We start from the raw sequence: 19,665 nt of genomic DNA on the forward strand, positions 1-19,665 counted from the left end.
GTTTTGGGCCTTTGGTATCTAAAAAAAAAAGCAGTTTGAGTGTGTCGCTCACTGTTCAGCCGCAAATATCTCTATTTAAAAAAGTGTGGTATACCCCAGTAAACAATAACTGTGGTTTTAACATCCCACGGTAAAAAATCTCTATTATTCAGGTTTTGGTAGTTTTTTCCGTAAAGAAAAACAGTAGTGTCTCCTGACTGTTGTGACACAAAAATATATCTGTTGAAAATAGTCTTGTGTAGGCCCGACATCCCAGTGTGGTTTCGCAGTTCCACGGGTCAAATCACTGTACTATCCAGTTTTGGGCCTTTGGTATCTAAAAAAAAAAGCAGTTTGAGTGTGTCGCTCACTGTTCAGCCTTAAATATCTCTATTTAAAAAAGTGTGGTATATCCCAGTAAACAATAACTGTGGTTTTGCCACCCCACAGTAAAAAATCTCTATTATTCAGCTTTTGGTAGTTTTTTCCGTAAAGAAAAACATTAGTGTCTCCTGACTGTTGTGACACAAAAATATATCTGTTGAAAATAGTCTTGTGTAGGCCTGACATCCCAGTGTGGTTTCGCAGTTCCACGAGTCAAATCGCTGTACTATCCAGTTTTGGGCCTTTGGTATCTAAAAAAAAGCAGTTTGAGTGTGTCGCTCACTGTTCAGCCGCAAATATCTCTATTTAAAAAAGTGTGGTATACCCCAGTAAACAATAACTGTGGTTTTGCCATCCCACGGTAAAAATCTCTATTATTCAGGTTTTGGTAGTTTTTTTCCGTAAAGAAAAACAGTAGTGTCTCCTGACTGTTGTGACACAAAAATATATCTGTTGAAAATAGTCTTGTGTAGGCCCGACATCCCAGTGTGGTTTCGCAGTTCCACGGGTCAAATCGCTGTACTATCCAGTTTTGGGCCTTTAGTATCTAAAAAAAAAGCAGGTTGAGTGTGTCGCTCACTGTTCAGCCGCAAATATCTATATTTAAAAAAGTGTGGTATACCCCAGTAAACAATAACTGTGGTTTTGCCATCCCATGGTAAAAAATCTCTATTATTCAGGTTTTGGTATTTTTTTCCGTAAAGAAAAACAGTAGTGTCCCCTGACTGTTGTGACACAAAAATATATCTGTTGAAAATAGTCTTGTGTAGGCCCGACATCCCAGTGTGGTTTTGCAGTTCCACGGGTCAAATCGCTGTACTATCCAGTTTTGGGCCTTTGGTATCTAAAAAAAAGCAGTTTGAGTGTGTCGCTCACTGTTCAGCCGCAAATATCTCTATTTAAAAAAGTGTGGTATACCCCAGTAAACAATAACTGGTTTTGCCATCCCACGGTAAAAAATCTCTATTATTCAGGTTTTGGTAGTTTTTTACATAAAGAAAAACAGTAGTGTCTCCTGACTATTGTGACACAAAAATATATCTGTTGAAAATAGTCTTGTGTAGGCCCGACATCCCAGTGTGGTTTCGCAGTTCCACGGGTCAAATCGCTGTACTATCCAGTTTTGGACCTTTGGTATCTAAAAAAAAAGCAGTTTGAGTGTGTCGCTCACTGTTCAGCCGCAAATATCTCTATTTAAAAAAGTGTGGTATACCCGAGTAAACAATAACTGTGGTTTTGCCATCACACGGTAAAAAATCTCTATTATTCAGGTTTTGGTAGTTTTTTTCTGTAAAGAAAAACAGTAGTGTCTCCTGACTGTTGTGACACAAAAATATATCTGTTGAAAATAGTCTTGTGTAGGCCCGACATCCCAGTGTGGTTTCGCAGTTCCACGGGTCAAATCGCTGTACTATCCAGTTTTGGGCCTTTGGTATCTAAAAAAAAGCAGTTTGAATGTGTCGCTCACTGTTCAGCCGCAAATATCTCTATTTAAAAAAGTGTGGTATACCCCAGTAAATAATAACTGTGGTTTTGCCATCCCACGGTAAAAAATCTCTATTATTCAGGTTTTGGTAGTTTTTTACGTAAAGAAAAACAGTAGTGTCTCCTGACTATTGTGACACAAAAATATATCTGTTGAAAATAGTCTTGTGTAGGCCCGACATCCCAGAGTGGTTTCGCAGTTCCACGGGTCAAATCGCTGTAGTATCCAGTTTTGGGCCTTTGGTATGTAAAAAAAAAGCAGTTTGAGTGTGTCGCTCAATGTTCAGCTGCAAATATCTCTATTTAAAAAAGTGTGGTATACCCCAGTAAACAATAACTGTGGTTTTGCCATCCCACGGTAAAAATCTCTATTATTCAGGTTTTGGTAGTTTTTTTCTGTAAAGAAAAACAGTAGTGTCTCCTGACTTTTGTGAAACAAAAATATATCTGTTGAAAATAGTCTTGTGTAGGCCCGACATCCCAGTGTGGTTTCGCAGTTCCACGGGTCAAATCGCTGTACTATCCAGTTTTGGACCTTTGGTATCTAAAAAAAAAGCAGTTTGAGTGTGTCGCTCACTGTTCAGCCGCAAATATCTCTATTTAAAAAAGTGTGGTATACCCGAGTAAACAATAACTGTGGTTTTGCCATCCCACGGTAAAAAATCTCTATTATTCAGGTTTTGGCAGTTTTTTCCGTAAAGAAAAACAGAAGTGTCTCCTGACTGTTGTGACACAAAAATATATCTGTTGAAAATAGTCTTGTGTAGGCCCGACATCCCAGAGTGGTTTCGCAGTTCCACGGGTCAAATCGCTGTACTATCCAGTTTTGGTCCTTTGGTATCTAAAAAAAAAGCAGTTTGAGTGTGTCGCTCACTGTTCAGCCGCAAATATCTCTATTTAAAAAAGTGTGGTATACCCCAGTAAACAATAACTGTGGTTTTGCCATCCCACAGTAAAAAATCTCTATTATTCAGCTTTTGGTAGTTTTTTCCGTAAAGAAAAACGTTAGTGTCTCCTGACTGTTGTGACACAAAAATATATCTGTTGAAAATAGTCTTGTGTAGGCCTGACATCCCAGTGTGGTTTCGCAGTTCCACGAGTCAAATCGCTGTACTATCCAGTTTTGGGCCTTTGGTATCTAAAAAAAAGCAGTTTGAGTGTGTCGCTCACTGTTCAGCCGCAAATATCTCTATTTAAAAAAGTGTGGTATACCAAAGTAAACAATAACTGTGGTTTTGACATCCCACGGAAAAAAATCTCTATTATTCAGGTTTTGGTAGTTTTTTCCATAAAGAAAAACAGTAGTGTCTCCTGACTGTTGTGACACAAAAATATATCTGTTGAAAATAGTCTTGTGTAGGCCCGACATCCCAGTGTGGTTTCGCAGTTCCACGGGTCAAATCGCTGTACTATCCAGTTCTGGGCCTTTGGTATCTAAAAAAAAGCAGTTTGAGTGTGTCGCTCACTGTTCAGCCGCAAATATCTCTATTTAAAAAAGTGTGGTATACCCCAGTAAACAATAACTGTGGTTTTGCCATCCCACGGTAAAAAATCTCTATTATTCAGGTTTTGGTAGTTTTTTACGTAAAGAAAAACAGTAGTGTCTCCTGACTATTGTGACACAAAAATATATCTGTTGAAAATAGTCTTGTGTAGGCCCGACATCCCAGTGTGGTTTCGCAGTTCCACGGGTCAAATCGCTGTACTATCCAGTTTTGGACCTTTGGTATCTAAAAAAAAAGCAGTTTGAGTGTGTCGCTCACTGTTCAGCCGCAAATATCTCTATTTAAAAAAGTGTGGTATACCCGAGTAAACAATAACTGTGGTTTTCCATCCCACGGTAAAAAATCTCTATTATTCAGGTTTTGGCAGTTTTTTCCGTAAAGAAAAACAGTAGTGTCTCCTGACTGTTGTGACACAAAAATATATCTGTTGAAAATAGTCTTGTGTAGGCCCGACATCCCAGAGTGGCTTCGCAGTTCCACGGGTCAAATCGCTGTACTATCCAGTTTTGGGCCTTTGGTATCTAAAAAAAAAGCAGTTTGAGTGTGTCGCTCACTGTTCAGCTGCAAATATCTCTATTTAAAAAAGTGTGGTATACCCCAGTAAACAATAACTGTGGTTTTGCCATCCCACAGTAAAAAATCTCTATTATTCAGCTTTTGGTAGTTTTTTCCGTAAAGAAAAACATTAGTGTCTCCTGACTGTGTGACACAAAAATATATCTGTTGAAAATAGTCTTGTGTAGGCCTGACATCCCAGTGTGGTTTCGCAGTTCCACGAGTCAAATTGCTGTACTATCCAGTTTTGGGCCTTTGGTATCTAAAAAAAAGCAGTTTGAGTGTGTCGCTCACTGTTCAGCCGCAAATATCTCTATTTAAAAAAGTGTGGTATACCCCAGTAAACAATAACTGTGGTATTGACATCCCACGGTAAAAAATCTCTATTATTCAGGTTTTGGTAGTTTTTTCCGTAAAGAAAAACAGTAGTGTCTCCTGACTGTTGTGACACAAAAATATATCTGTTGAAAATAGTCTTGTGTAGGCCCGACATCCCAGTGTGGTTTCGCAGTTCCACGGGTCAAATCGCTGTACTATCCAGTTTTGGGCCTTTGGTATCTAAAAAAAAGCAGTTTGAGTGTGTCGCTCACTGTTCAGCCGCAAATATCTCTATTTAAAAAAGTGTGGTATACCCCAGTAAACAATAACTGTGGTTTTGCCATCCCACGGTAAAAAATCTCTATTATTCAGGTTTTGGCAGTTTTTTCCGTAAAGAAAAACAGTAGTGTCTCCTGACTGTTGTGACACAAAAATATATCTGTTGAAAATAGTCTTGTGTAGGCCCGACATCCCAGTGTGGTTTCGCAGTTCCACGGGTTAAATCGCTGTACTATCCAGTTTTGGGCCTTTGGTATCTAAAAAAAAGCAGTTTGAGTGTGTCGCTCACTGTTCAGCCGCAAATATCTCTATTTAAAAAAGTGTGGTATACCCCAGTAAACAATAACTGTGGTTTTGCCATCCCACGGTAAAAAATCTCTATTATTCAGGTTTTGGTAGTTTTTTACGTAAAGAAAAACAGTAGTGTCTCCTGACTATTGTGACACAAAAATTTATCTGTTGAAAATAGTCTTGTGTAGGCCCGACATCCCAGTGTGGTTTCGCAGTTCCACGGGTCAAATCGCTGTACTATCCAGTTTTGGACCTTTGGTATCTAAAAAAAAAGCAGTTTGAGTGTGTCGCTCACTGTTCAGCCGCAAATATCTCTATTTGAAAAAGTGTGGTATAACCGAGTAAACAATAACTGTGGTTTTGCCATCCCACGGTAAAAAATCTCTATTATTCAGGTTTTGGCAGTTTTTTCCGTAAAGAAAAACAATAGTGTCTCCTGACTGTTGTGACACAAAAATATATCTGTTGAAAATAGTCTTGTGTAGGCCCGACATCCCAGAGTGGTTTCGCAGTTCCACGGGTCAAATCGCTGTACTATTCAGTTTTGGGCCTTTGGTATCTAAAAAAAAAGCAGTTTGAGTGTGTCGCTCACTGTTCAGCTGCAAATATCTCTATTTAAAAAAGTGTGGTATACCCCAGTAAACAATAACTGTGGTTTTGCCATCCCACGGTAAAAATCTCTATTAATCAGGTTTTGGTAGTTTTTTTCTGTAAAGAAAAACAGTAGTGTCTCCTGACTGTTGTGACACAAAAATATATCTGTTGAAAATAGTCTTGTGTAGGCCCGACATCCCAGTGTGGTTTCGCAGTTCCACGGGTCAAATCGCTGTACTATCCAGTTTTGGGCCTTTGGTATCTAAAAAAAAAAGCAGTTTGAGTGTGTCGCTCACTGTTCAGCCGCAAATATCTCTATTTAAAAAAGTGTGGTATACCCCAGTAAACAATAACTGTGGTTTTGACATCCCACGGTAAAAAATCTCTATTATTCAGGTTTTGGTAGTTTTTTACGTAAAGAAAAACAGTAGTGTCTCCTGACTATTGTGACACAAAAATATATCTGTTGAAAATAGTCTTGTGTAGGCCTGACATCCCAGTGTGGTTTCGCAGTTCCACGGGTCAAATCGCTGTACTATGCAGTTTTGGGCCTTTGGTATCTAAAAAAAAGCAGTTTGAGTGTGTCGCTCACTGTTCAGCTGCAAATATCTCTATTTAAAAAAGTGTGGTATACCCCAGTAAACAATAACTGTGGTTTTGCCATCCCACGGTAAAAATCTCTACTATTCAGGTTTTGGTAGTTTTTTTCTGTAAAGAAAAACAGTAGTGTCTCCTGACTGTTGTGACACAAAAATATATCTGTTGAAAATAGTCTTGTGTAGGCCCTACATCCCAGTGTGGTTTCGCAGTTCCACAGGTCAAATCGCTGTACTATCCAGTTTTGGGCCTTTGGTATCTAAAAAAAAAGCAGTTTGAGTGTGTCGCTCACTGTTCAGCCGCAAATATCTCTATTTAAAAAAGTGTGGTATACCCCAGTAAACAATAACTGTGGTTTTGACATCCCACGGTAAAAAATCTCTATTATTCAGGTTTTGGTAGTTTTTTACGTAAAGAAATACAGTAGTGTCTCCTGACTATTGTGACACAAAAATATATCTGTTGAAAATAGTCTTGTGTAGGCCTGACATCCCAGTGTGGTTTCGCAGTTCCACGGGTCAAATCGCTGTACTATCCACTTTTGGGCCTTTGGTATCTAGAAAAAAGCAGTTTGAGTGTGTCGCTCACTGTTCAGCTGCAAATATCTCTATTTAAAAAAGTGTGGTATACCCCAGTAAACAATAACTGTGGTTTTGCCATCCCACGGTAAAAATCTCTATTATTCAGGTTTTGGTAGTTTTTTTCCGTAAAGAAAAACAGTAGTGTCTCCTGACTGTTGTGACACAAAAATATATCTGTTGAAAATAGTCTTGTGTAGGCCCGACATCCCAGTGTGGTTTCGCAGTTCCACGGGTCAAATCGCTGTACTATCCAGTTTTGGGCCTTTGGTATCTAAAAAAAAAGGAGTTTGAGTGTGTCGCTCACTGTTCAGCCGCAAATATCTCTATTTAAAAAGTGTGGTATACCCCAGTAAACAATAACTGTGGTTTTGACATCCCACAGTAAAAAATCTCTATTATTCAGGTTTTGGTAGTTTTTTCCATAAAGAAAAACAGTAGTGTCTCCTGACTGTTGTGACACAAAAATATATCTGTTGAAAATAGTCTTGTGTAGGCCCGACATCCCAGTGTGGTTTCGCAGTTCCACGGGTCAAATCGCTGTACTATCCAGTTTTGGGCCTTTGGTATCTAAAAAAAAGCAGTTTGAGTGTGTCGCTCACTGTTCAGCCGCAAATATCTCTATTTAAAAAAGTGTGGTATACCCCAGTAAACAATAACTGTGGTTTTGCCATCCCACGGTAAAAAATCTCTATTATTCAGGTTTTGGTAGTTTTTTACGTAAAGAAAAACAGTAGTGTCTCCTGACTATTGTGACACAAAAATATATCTGTTGAAAATAGTCTTGTGTAGGACCGACATCCCAGTGTGGTTTCGCAGTTCCACGGGTCAAATCGCTGTACTATCCAGTTTTGGACCTTTGGTATCTAAAAAAAAAGCAGTTTGAGTGTGTCGCTCACTGTTCAGCCGCAAATATCTCTATTTAAAAAAGTGTGGTATACCCGAGTAAACAATAACTGTGGTTTTGACATCCCAGGGTAAAAAATCTCTATTATTCAGGTTTTGGCAGTTTTTTCCGTAAAGAAAAACAGTAGTGTCTCCTGACTGTTGTGACACAAAAATATATCTGTTGAAAATAGTCTTGTGTAGGCCCGACATCCCAGAGTGGTTTCGCAGTTCCACGGGTCAAATCGCTGTACTATCCAGTTTTGGGCCTTTGGTATCTAAAAAAAAAGCAGTTTGAGTGTGTCGCTCACTGTTCAGCTGCAAATATCTCTATTTAAAAAAGTGTGGTATACCCCAGTAAACAATAACTGTGGTTTTGCCATCCCACAGTAAAAAATCTCTATTATTCAGCTTTTGGTAGTTTTTTCCGTAAAGAAAAACAGTAGTGTCTCCTGACTATTGTGACACAAAAATATATCTGTTGAAAATAGTCTTGTGTAGGCCTGACATCCCAGTGTGGTTTCGCAGTTCCACGGGTCAAATCGCTGTACTATCCAGTTTTGGGCCTTTGGTATCTAGAAAAAAGCAGTTTGAGTGTGTCGCTCACTGTTCAGCTGCAAATATCTCTATTTAAAAAAGTGTGGTATACCCCAGTAAACAATAACTGTGGTTTTGCCATCCCACGGTAAAAATCTCTATTATTCAGGTTTTGGTAGTTTTTTTCCGTAAAGAAAAACAGTAGTGTCTCCTGACTGTTGTGACACAAAAATATATCTGTTGAAAATAGTCTTGTGTAGGCCCGACATCCCAGTGTGGTTTCGCAGTTCCACGGGTCAAATCGCTGTACTATCCAGTTTTGGGCCTTTGGTATCTAAAAAAAAAGGAGTTTGAGTGTGTCGCTCACTGTTCAGCCGCAAATATCTCTATTTAAAAAGTGTGGTATACCCCAGTAAACAATAACTGTGGTTTTGACATCCAACGGTAAAAAATCTCTATTATTCAGGTTTTGGTAGTTTTTTCCATAAAGAAAAACAGTAGTGTCTCCTGACTGTTGTGACACAAAAATATATCTGTTGAAAATAGTCTTGTGTAGGCCCGACATCCCAGTGTGGTTTCGCAGTTCCACGGGTCAAATCGCTGTACTATCCAGTTTTGGGCCTTTGGTATCTAAAAAAAAGCAGTTTGAGTGTGTCGCTCACTGTTCAGCCGCAAATATCTCTATTTAAAAAAGTGTGGTATACCCCAGTAAACAATAACTGTGGTTTTGCCATCCCACGGTAAAAAATCTCTATTATTCAGGTTTTGGTAGTTTTTTACGTAAAGAAAAACAGTAGTGTCTCCTGACTATTGTGACACAAAAATATATCTGTTGAAAATAGTCTTGTGTAGGACCGACATCCCAGTGTGGTTTCGCAGTTCCACGGGTCAAATCGCTGTACTATCCAGTTTTGGACCTTTGGTATCTAAAAAAAAAGCAGTTTGAGTGTGTCGCTCACTGTTCAGCCGCAAATATCTCTATTTAAAAAAGTGTGGTATACCCGAGTAAACAATAACTGTGGTTTTGACATCCCAGGGTAAAAAATCTCTATTATTCAGGTTTTGGCAGTTTTTTCCGTAAAGAAAAACAGTAGTGTCTCCTGACTGTTGTGACACAAAAATATATCTGTTGAAAATAGTCTTGTGTAGGCCCGACATCCCAGAGTGGTTTCGCAGTTCCACGGGTCAAATCGCTGTACTATCCAGTTTTGGGCCTTTGGTATCTAAAAAAAAAAGCAGTTTGAGTGTGTCGCTCACTGTTCAGCTGCAAATATCTCTATTTAAAAAAGTGTGGTATACCCCAGTAAACAATAACTGTGGTTTTGCCATCCCACAGTAAAAAATCTCTATTATTCAGCTTTTGGTAGTTTTTTCCGTAAAGAAAAACAGTAGTGTCTCCTGACTGTTGTGACACAAAAATATATCTGTTGAAAATAGTCTTGTGTAGGCCCGACATCCCAGAGTGGTTTCGCAGTTCCACGGGTCAAATCGCTGTACTATCCAGTTTTGGGCCTTTGGTATCTAAAAAAAAAGCAGTTTGAGTGTGTCGCTCACTGTTCAGCTGCAAATATCTCTATTTAAAAAAGTGTGGTATACCCCAGTAAACAATAACTGTGGTTTTGCCATCCCACGGTAAAAATCTCTACTAATCAGGTTTTGGTAGTTTTTTTCTGTAAAGAAAGACAGTAGTGTCTCCTGACTGTTGTGACACAAAAATATATCTGTTGAAAATAGTCTTGTGTAGGCCCGACATCCCAGTGTGGTTTCGCAGTTCCACAGGTCAAATCGCTGTACTATCCAGTTTTGGGCCTTTGGTATCTAAAAAAAAAGCAGTTTGAGTGTGTCGCTCACTGTTCAGCCGCAAATATCTCTATTTAAAAAAGTGTGGTATACCCCAGTAAACAATAACTGTGGTTTTGACATCCCACGGTAAAAAATCTCTATTATTCAGGTTTTGGTAGTTTTTTACGTAAAGAAAAACAGTAGTGTCTCCTGACTGTTGTGACACAAAAATATATCTGTTGAAAATAGTCTTGTGTAGGCCCGACATCCCAGTGTGGTTTCGCAGTTCCACGGGTCAAATCACTGTACTATCCAGTTTTGGGCCTTTGGTATCTAAAAAAAAAGGAGTTTGAGTGTGTCGCTCACTGTTCAGCCGCAAATATCTCTATTTAAAAAGTGTGGTATACCCCAGTAAACAATAACTGTGGTTTTGACATCCCACGGTAAAAAATCTCTATTATTCAGGTTTTGGTAGTTTTTTCCATAAAGAAAAACAGTAGTGTCTCCTGACTGTTGTGACACAAAAATATATCTGTTGAAAATAGTCTTGTGTAGGCCCGACATCCCAGTGTGGTTTCGCAGTTCCACGGGTCAAATCGCTGTACTATCCAGTTTTGGGCCTTTGGTATCTAAAAAAAAGCAGTTTGAGTGTGTCGCTCACTGTTCAGCCGCAAATATCTCTATTTAAAAAAGTGTGGTATACCCCAGTAAACAATAACTGTGGTTTTGCCATCCCACGGTAAAAAATCTCTATTATTCAGGTTTTGGTAGTTTTTTACGTAAAGAAAAACAGTAGTGTCTCCTGACTATTGTGACACAAAAATATATCTGTTGAAAATAGTCTTGTGTAGGACCGACATCCCAGTGTGGTTTCGCAGTTCCACGGGTCAAATCGCTGTACTATCCAGTTTTGGACCTTTGGTATCTAAAAAAAAAGCAGTTTGAGTGTGTCGCTCACTGTTCAGCCGCAAATATCTCTATTTAAAAAAGTGTGGTATACCCGAGTAAACAATAACTGTGGTTTTGACATCCCAGGGTAAAAAATCTCTATTATTCAGGTTTTGGCAGTTTTTTCCGTAAAGAAAAACAGTAGTGTCTCCTGACTGTTGTGACACAAAAATATATCTGTTGAAAATAGTCTTGTGTAGGCCCGACATCCCAGAGTGGTTTCGCAGTTCCACGGGTCAAATCGCTGTACTATCCAGTTTTGGGCCTTTGGTATCTAAAAAAAAAGCAGTTTGAGTGTGTCGCTCACTGTTCAGCTGCAAATATCTCTATTTAAAAAAGTGTGGTATACCCCAGTAAACAATAACTGTGGTTTTGCCATCCCACAGTAAAAAATCTCTATTATTCAGCTTTTGGTAGTTTTTTCCGTAAAGAAAAACATTAGTGTCTCCTGACTGTTGTGACACAAAAATATATCTGTTGAAAATAGTTTTGTGTAGGCCTGACATCCCAGTGTGGTTTCGCAGTTCCACGAGTCAAATCGCTGTACTATCCAGTTTTGGGCCTTTGGTATCTAAAAAAAAGCAGTTTGAGTGTGTCGCTCACTGTTCAGCCGCAAATATCTCTATTTAAAAAAGTGTGGTATACCCCAGTAAACAATAACTGTGGTTTTGACATCCCACGGTAAAAAATCTCTATTATTCAGGTTTTGGTAGTTTTTTCCGTAAAGAAAAACATTAGTGTCTCCTGACTGTTGTGACACAAAAATATATCTGTTGAAAATAGTTTTGTGTAGGCCTGACATCCCAGTCTGGTTTCGCAGTTCCACGAGTCAAATCACTGTACTATCCAGTTTTGGGCCTTTGGTATCTAAAAAAAAGCAGTTTGAGTGTGTCGCTCACTGTTCAGCCGCAAATATCTCTATTTAAAAAAGTGTGGTATACCCCAGTAAACAATAACTGTGGTTTTGACTTCCCACGGTAAAAAATCTCTATTATTCAGGTTTTGGTAGTTTTTTCCGTAAAGAAAAACATTAGTGTCTCCTGACTGTTGTGACACAAAAATATATCTGTTGAAAATAGTCTTGTGTAGGCCCAACATCCCAGTGTGGTTTCGCAGTTCCATGGGTCAAATCGCTGTACTATCCAGTTTTGGGCCTTTGGTATCTAAAAAAAAGCAGTTTGAGTGTGTCGCTCACTGTTCAGCCGCAAATATCTCTATTTAAAAAAGTGTGGTATACCCCAGTAAACAATAACTGTGGTTTTGCCATCCCACGGTAAAAAATCTCTATTATTCAGGTTTTGGTAGTTTTTTACGTAAAGAAAAACAGTAGTGTCTCCTGACTATTGTGACACAAAAATATATCTGTTGAAAATAGTCTTGTGTAGGCCCGACATCCCAGTGTGGTTTCGCAGTTCCACGGGTCAAATCGCTGTACTATCCAGTTTTGGGCCTTTGGTATCTAAAAAAAAAGCAGTTTGAGTGTGTCGCTCTCTGTTCAGCCGCAAATATCTCTATTTAAAAAAGTGTGGTATACCCCAGTACACAATAACTGTGGTTTTGCCATCCCACGGTAAAAAATCTCTATTATTCAGGTTTTGGCAGTTTTTTCCGTAAAGAAAAACAGTAGAGTCTCCTGACTGTTGTGACACAAAAATATATCTGTTGAAAATAGTCTTGTGTAGGCCCGACATCCCAGAGTGGTTTCGCAGTTCCACGGGTCAAATCGCTGTACTATCCAGTTTTGGGCCTTTGGTATCTAAAAAAAAAGCAGTTTGAGTGTGTCGCTCACTGTTCAGCTGCAAATATCTCTATTTAAAAAAGTGTGGTATACCCCAGTAAACAATAACTGTGGTTTTGCCATCCCACAGTAAAAAATCTCTATTATTCAGCTTTTGGTAGTTTTTTCCGTAAAGAAAAACATTAGTGTCTCCTGACTGTTGTGACACAAAAATATATCTGTTGAAAATAGTTTTGTGTAGGCCTGACATCCCAGTGTGGTTTCGCAGTTCCACGAGTCAAATCGCTGTACTATCCAGTTTTGGGCCTTTGGTATCTAAAAAAAAGCAGTTTGAGTGTGTCGCTCACTGTTCAGCCGCAAATATCTCTATTTAAAAAAGTGTGGTATACCCCAGTAAACAATAACTGTGGTTTTGACATCCCACGGTAAAAAATCTCTATTATTCAGGTTTTGGTAGTTTTTTACGTAAAGAAAAACAGTAGTGTCTCCTGACTATTGTGACACAAAAATATATCTGTTGAAAATAGTCTTGTGTAGGCCCGACATTCCAGTGTGGTTTCGCAGTTCCACGGGTCAAATCGCTGTACTATCCAGTTTTGGGCCTTTGGTATCTAAAAAAAAAGCAGTTTGAGTGTGTCGCTCTCTGTTCAGCCGCAAATATCTCTATTTAAAAAAGTGTGGTATACCCCAGTACACAATAACTGTGGTTTTGCCATCCCACGGTAAAAAATCTCTATTATTCAGGTTTTGGCAGTTTTTTCCGTAAAGAAAAACAGTAGAGTCTCCTGACTGTTGTGACACAAAAATATATCTGTTGAAAATAGTCTTGTGTAGGACCGACATCCCAGTGTGGTTTCGCAGTTCCACGGGTCAAATCGCTGTACTATCCAGTTTTGGACCTTTGGTATCTAAAAAAAAAGCAGTTTGAGTGTGTCGCTCACTGTTCAGCCGCAAATATCTCTATTTAAAAAAGTGTGGTATACCCGAGTAAACAATAACTGTGGTTTTGACATCCCACGGTAAAAAATCTCTATTATTCAGGTTTTGGTAGTTTTTTCCGTAAAGAAAAACATTAGTGTCTCCTGACTGTTGTGACACAAAAATATATCTGTTGAAAATAGTTTTGTGTAGGCCTGACATCCCAGTCTGGTTTCGCAGTTCCACGAGTCAAATCACTGTACTATCCAGTTTTGGGCCTTTGGTATCTAAAAAAAAGCAGTTTGAGTGTGTCGCTCACTGTTCAGCCGCAAATATCTCTATTTAAAAAAGTGTGGTATACCCCAGTAAACAATAACTGTGGTTTTGCCATCCCACGGTAAAAAATCTCTATTATTCAGGTTTTGGTAGTTTTTTACGTAAAGAAAAACAGTAGTGTCTCCTGACTATTGTGACACAAAAATATATCTGTTGAAAATAGTCTTGTGTAGGCCCGACATCCCAGTGTGGTTTCGCAGTTCCACGGGTCAAATCGCTGTACTATCCAGTTTTGGGCCTTTGGTATCTAAAAAAAAAGCAGTTTGAGTGTGTCGCTCTCTGTTCAGCCGCAAATATCTCTATTTAAAAAAGTGTGGTATACCCCAGTACACAATAACTGTGGTTTTGCCATCCCACGGTAAAAAATCTCTATTATTCAGGTTTTGGCAGTTTTTTCCGTAAAGAAAAACAGTAGAGTCTCCTGACTGTTGTGACACAAAAATATATCTGTTGAAAATAGTCTTGTGTAGGACCGACATCCCAGTGTGGTTTCGCAGTTCCACGGGTCAAATCGCTGTACTATCCAGTTTTTTACCTTTGGTATCTAAAAAAAAAGCAGTTTGAGTGTGTCGCTCACTGTTCAGCCGCAAATATCTCTATTTAAAAAAGTGTGGTATACCCGAGTAAACAATAACTGTGGTTTTGACATCCCAGGGTAAAAAATCTCTATTATTCAGGTTTTGGCAGTTTTTTCCGTAAAGAAAAACAGTAGTGTCTCCTGACTGTTGTGACACAAAAATATATCTGTTGAAAATAGTCTTGTGTAGGCCCGACATCCCAGAGTGGTTTCGCAGTTCCACGGGTCAAATCGCTGTACTATCCAGTTTTGGGCCTTTGGTATCTAAAAAAAAAGCAGTTTGAGTGTGTCGCTCACTGTTCAGCTGCAAATATCTCTATTTAAAAAAGTGTGGTATACCCCAGTAAACAATAACTGTGGTTTTGCCATCCCACAGTAAAAAATCTCTATTATTCAGCTTTTGGTAGTTTTTTCCGTAAAGAAAAACATTAGTGTCTCCTGACTGTTGTGACACAAAAATATATCTGTTGAAAATAGTTTTGTGTAGGCCTGACATCCCAGTGTGGTTTCGCAGTTCCACGAGTCAAATCGCTGTACTATCCAGTTTTGGGCCTTTGGTATCTAAAAAAAAGCAGTTTGAGTGTGTCGCTCACTGTTCAGCCGCAAATATCTCTATTTAAAAAAGTGTGGTATACCCCAGTAAACAATAACTGTGGTTTTGACATCCCACGGTAAAAAATCTCTATTATTCAGGTTTTGGTAGTTTTTTCCGTAAAGAAAAACATTAGTGTCTCCTGACTGTTGTGACACAAAAATATATCTGTTGAAAATAGTTTTGTGTAGGCCTGACATCCCAGTCTGGTTTCGCAGTTCCACGAGTCAAATCACTGTACTATCCAGTTTTGGGCCTTTGGTATCTAAAAAAAAGCAGTTTGAGTGTGTCGCTCACTGTTCAGCCGCAAATATCTCTATTTAAAAAAGTGTGGTATACCCCAGTAAACAATAACTGTGGTTTTGACTTCCCACGGTAAAAAATCTCTATTATTCAGGTTTTGGTAGTTTTTTCCGTAAAGAAAAACATTAGTGTCTCCTGACTGTTGTGACACAAAAATATATCTGTTGAAAATAGTCTTGTGTAGGCCCAACATCCCAGTGTGGTTTCGCAGTTCCATGGGTCAAATCGCTGTACTATCCAGTTTTGGGCCTTTGGTATCTAAAAAAAAGCAGTTTGAGTGTGTCGCTCACTGTTCAGCCGCAAATATCTCTATTTAAAAAAGTGTGGTATACCCCAGTAAACAATAACTGTGGTTTTGCCATCCCACGGTAAAAAATCTCTATTATTCAGGTTTTGGTAGTTTTTTACGTAAAGAAAAACAGTAGTGTCTCCTGACTATTGTGACACAAAAATATATCTGTTGAAAATAGTCTTGTGTAGGCCCGACATCCCAGTGTGGTTTCGCAGTTCCACGGGTCAAATCGCTGTACTATCCAGTTTTGGGCCTTTGGTATCTAAAAAAAAAGCAGTTTGAGTGTGTCGCTCTCTGTTCAGCCGCAAATATCTCTATTTAAAAAAGTGTGGTATACCCCAGTACACAATAACTGTGGTTTTGCCATCCCACGGTAAAAAATCTCTATTATTCAGGTTTTGGCAGTTTTTTCCGTAAAGAAAAACAGTAGTGTCTCCTGACTGTTGTGACACAAAAATATATCTGTTGAAAATAGTCTTGTGTAGGCCCGACATCCCAGAGTGGTTTCGCAGTTCCACGGGTCAAATCGCTGTACTATCCAGTTTTGGGCCTTTGGTATCTAAAAAAAAAGCAGTTTGAGTGTGTCGCTCACTGTTCAGCTGCAAATATCTCTATTTAAAAAAGTGTGGTATACCCCAGTAAACAATAACTGTGGTTTTGCCATCCCACAGTAAAAAATCTCTATTATTCAGCTTTTGGTAGTTTTTTCCGTAAAGAAAAACATTAGTGTCTCCTGACTGTTGTGACACAAAAATATATCTGTTGAAAATAGTTTTGTGTAGGCCTGACATCCCAGTGTGGTTTCGCAGTTCCACGAGTCAAATCGCTGTACTATCCAGTTTTGGGCCTTTGGTATCTAAAAAAAAGCAGTTTGAGTGTGTCGCTCACTGTTCAGCCGCAAATATCTCTATTTAAAAAAGTGTGGTATACCCCAGTAAACAATAACTGTGGTTTTGACATCCCACGGTAAAAAATCTCTATTATTCAGGTTTTGGTAGTTTTTTACGTAAAGAAAAACAGTAGTGTCTCCTGACTATTGTGACACAAAAATATATCTGTTGAAAATAGTCTTGTGTAGGCCCGACATTCCAGTGTGGTTTCGCAGTTCCACGGGTCAAATCGCTGTACTATCCAGTTTTGGGCCTTTGGTATCTAAAAAAAAAGCAGTTTGAGTGTGTCGCTCTCTGTTCAGCCGCAAATATCTCTATTTAAAAAAGTGTGGTATACCCCAGTACACAATAACTGTGGTTTTGCCATCCCACGGTAAAAAATCTCTATTATTCAGGTTTTGGCAGTTTTTTCCGTAAAGAAAAACAGTAGAGTCTCCTGACTGTTGTGACACAAAAATATATCTGTTGAAAATAGTCTTGTGTAGGACCGACATCCCAGTGTGGTTTCGCAGTTCCACGGGTCAAATCGCTGTACTATCCAGTTTTGGACCTTTGGTATCTAAAAAAAAAGCAGTTTGAGTGTGTCGCTCACTGTTCAGCCGCAAATATCTCTATTTAAAAAAGTGTGGTATACCCGAGTAAACAATAACTGTGGTTTTGACATCCCACGGTAAAAAATCTCTATTATTCAGGTTTTGGTAGTTTTTTCCGTAAAGAAAAACATTAGTGTCTCCTGACTGTTGTGACACAAAAATATATCTGTTGAAAATAGTTTTGTGTAGGCCTGACATCCCAGTCTGGTTTCGCAGTTCCACGAGTCAAATCACTGTACTATCCAGTTTTGGGCCTTTGGTATCTAAAAAAAAGCAGTTTGAGTGTGTCGCTCACTGTTCAGCCGCAAATATCTCTATTTAAAAAAGTGTGGTATACCCCAGTAAACAATAACTGTGGTTTTGCCATCCCACGGTAAAAAATCTCTATTATTCAGGTTTTGGTAGTTTTTTACGTAAAGAAAAACAGTAGTGTCTCCTGACTATTGTGACACAAAAATATATCTGTTGAAAATAGTCTTGTGTAGGCCCGACATCCCAGTGTGGTTTCGCAGTTCCACGGGTCAAATCGCTGTACTATCCAGTTTTGGGCCTTTGGTATCTAAAAAAAAAGCAGTTTGAGTGTGTCGCTCTCTGTTCAGCCGCAAATATCTCTATTTAAAAAAGTGTGGTATACCCCAGTACACAATAACTGTGGTTTTGCCATCCCACGGTAAAAAATCTCTATTATTCAGGTTTTGGCAGTTTTTTCCGTAAAGAAAAACAGTAGAGTCTCCTGACTGTTGTGACACAAAAATATATCTGTTGAAAATAGTCTTGTGTAGGACCGACATCCCAGTGTGGTTTCGCAGTTCCACGGGTCAAATCGCTGTACTATCCAGTTTTTTACCTTTGGTATCTAAAAAAAAAGCAGTTTGAGTGTGTCGCTCACTGTTCAGCCGCAAATATCTCTATTTAAAAAAGTGTGGTATACCCGAGTAAACAATAACTGTGGTTTTGACATCCCAGGGTAAAAAATCTCTATTATTCAGGTTTTGGCAGTTTTTTCCGTAAAGAAAAACAGTAGTGTCTCCTGACTGTTGTGACACAAAAATATATCTGTTGAAAATAGTCTTGTGTAGGCCCGACATCCCAGAGTGGTTTCGCAGTTCCACGGGTCAAATCGCTGTACTATCCAGTTTTGGGCCTTTGGTATCTAAAAAAAAAAGCAGTTTGAGTGTGTCGCTCACTGTTCAGCTGCAAATATCTCTATTTAAAAAAGTGTGGTATACCCCAGTAAACAATAACTGTGGTTTTGCCATCCCACAGTAAAAAATCTCTATTATTCAGCTTTTGGTAGTTTTTTCCGTAAAGAAAAACATTAGTGTCTCCTGACTGTTGTGACACAAAAATATATCTGTTGAAAATAGTTTTGTGTAGGCCTGACATCCCAGTGTGGTTTCGCAGTTCCACGAGTCAAATCGCTGTACTATCCAGTTTTGGGCCTTTGGTATCTAAAAAAAAGCAGTTTGAGTGTGTCGCTCACTGTTCAGCCGCAAATATCTCTATTTAAAAAAGTGTGGTATACCCCAGTAAACAATAACTGTGGTTTTGACATCCCACGGTAAAAAATCTCTATTATTCAGGTTTTGGTAGTTTTTTCCGTAAAGAAAAACATTAGTGTCTCCTGACTGTTGTGACACAAAAATATATCTGTTGAAAATAGTTTTGTGTAGGCCTGACATCCCAGTCTGGTTTCGCAGTTCCACGAGTCAAATCACTGTACTATCCAGTTTTGGGCCTTTGGTATCTAAAAAAAAGCAGTTTGAGTGTGTCGCTCACTGTTCAGCCGCAAATATCTCTATTTAAAAAAGTGTGGTATACCCCAGTAAACAATAACTGTGGTTTTGCCATCCCACGGTAAAAAATCTCTATTATTCAGGTTTTGGTAGATTTTTACGTAAAGAAAAACAGTAGTGTCTCCTGACTATTGTGACACAAAAATATATCTGTTGAAAATAGTCTTGTGTAGGCCCGACATTCCAGTGTGGTTTCGCAGTTCCACGGGTCAAATCGCTGTACTATCCAGTTTTGGGCCTTTGGTATCTAAAAAAAAAGCAGTTTGAGTGTGTCGCTCTCTGTTCAGCCGCAAATATCTCTATTTAAAAAAGTGTGGTATACCCCAGTACACAATAACTGTGGTTTTGCCATCCCACGGTAAAAAATCTCTATTATTCAGGTTTTGGCAGTTTTTTCCGTAAAGAAAAACAGTAGAGTCTCCTGACTGTTGTGACACAAAAATATATCTGTTGAAAATAGTCTTGTGTAGGACCGACATCCCTGTGTGGTTTCGCAGTTCCACGGGTCAAATCGCTGTACTATCCAGTTTTGGACCTTTGGTATCTAAAAAAAAAGCAGTTTGAGTGTGTCGCTCACTGTTCAGCCGCAAATATCTCTATTTAAAAAAGTGTGGTATACCCGAGTAAACAATAACTGTGGTTTTGACATCCCAGGGTAAAAAATCTCTATTATTCAGGTTTTGGCAGTTTTTTCCGTAAAGAAAAACAGTAGTGTCTCCTGACTGTTGTGACACAAAAATATATCTGTTGAAAATAGTCTTGTGTAGGCCCGACATCCCAGAGTGGTTTCGCAGTTCCACGGGTCAAATCGCTGTACTATCCAGTTTTGGGCCTTTGGTATCTAAAAAAAAAGCAGTTTGAGTGTGTCGCTCACTGTTCAGCTGCAAATATCTCTATTTAAAAAAGTGTGGTA

Source organism: Phyllobates terribilis, unplaced genomic scaffold, assembly GCF_046119375.1.
Source record: "Phyllobates terribilis strain yellow unplaced genomic scaffold, ASM4611937v1 Scaffold_11__3_contigs__length_659146591, whole genome shotgun sequence".
Taxonomy (NCBI): domain Eukaryota; kingdom Metazoa; phylum Chordata; class Amphibia; order Anura; family Dendrobatidae; genus Phyllobates; species Phyllobates terribilis.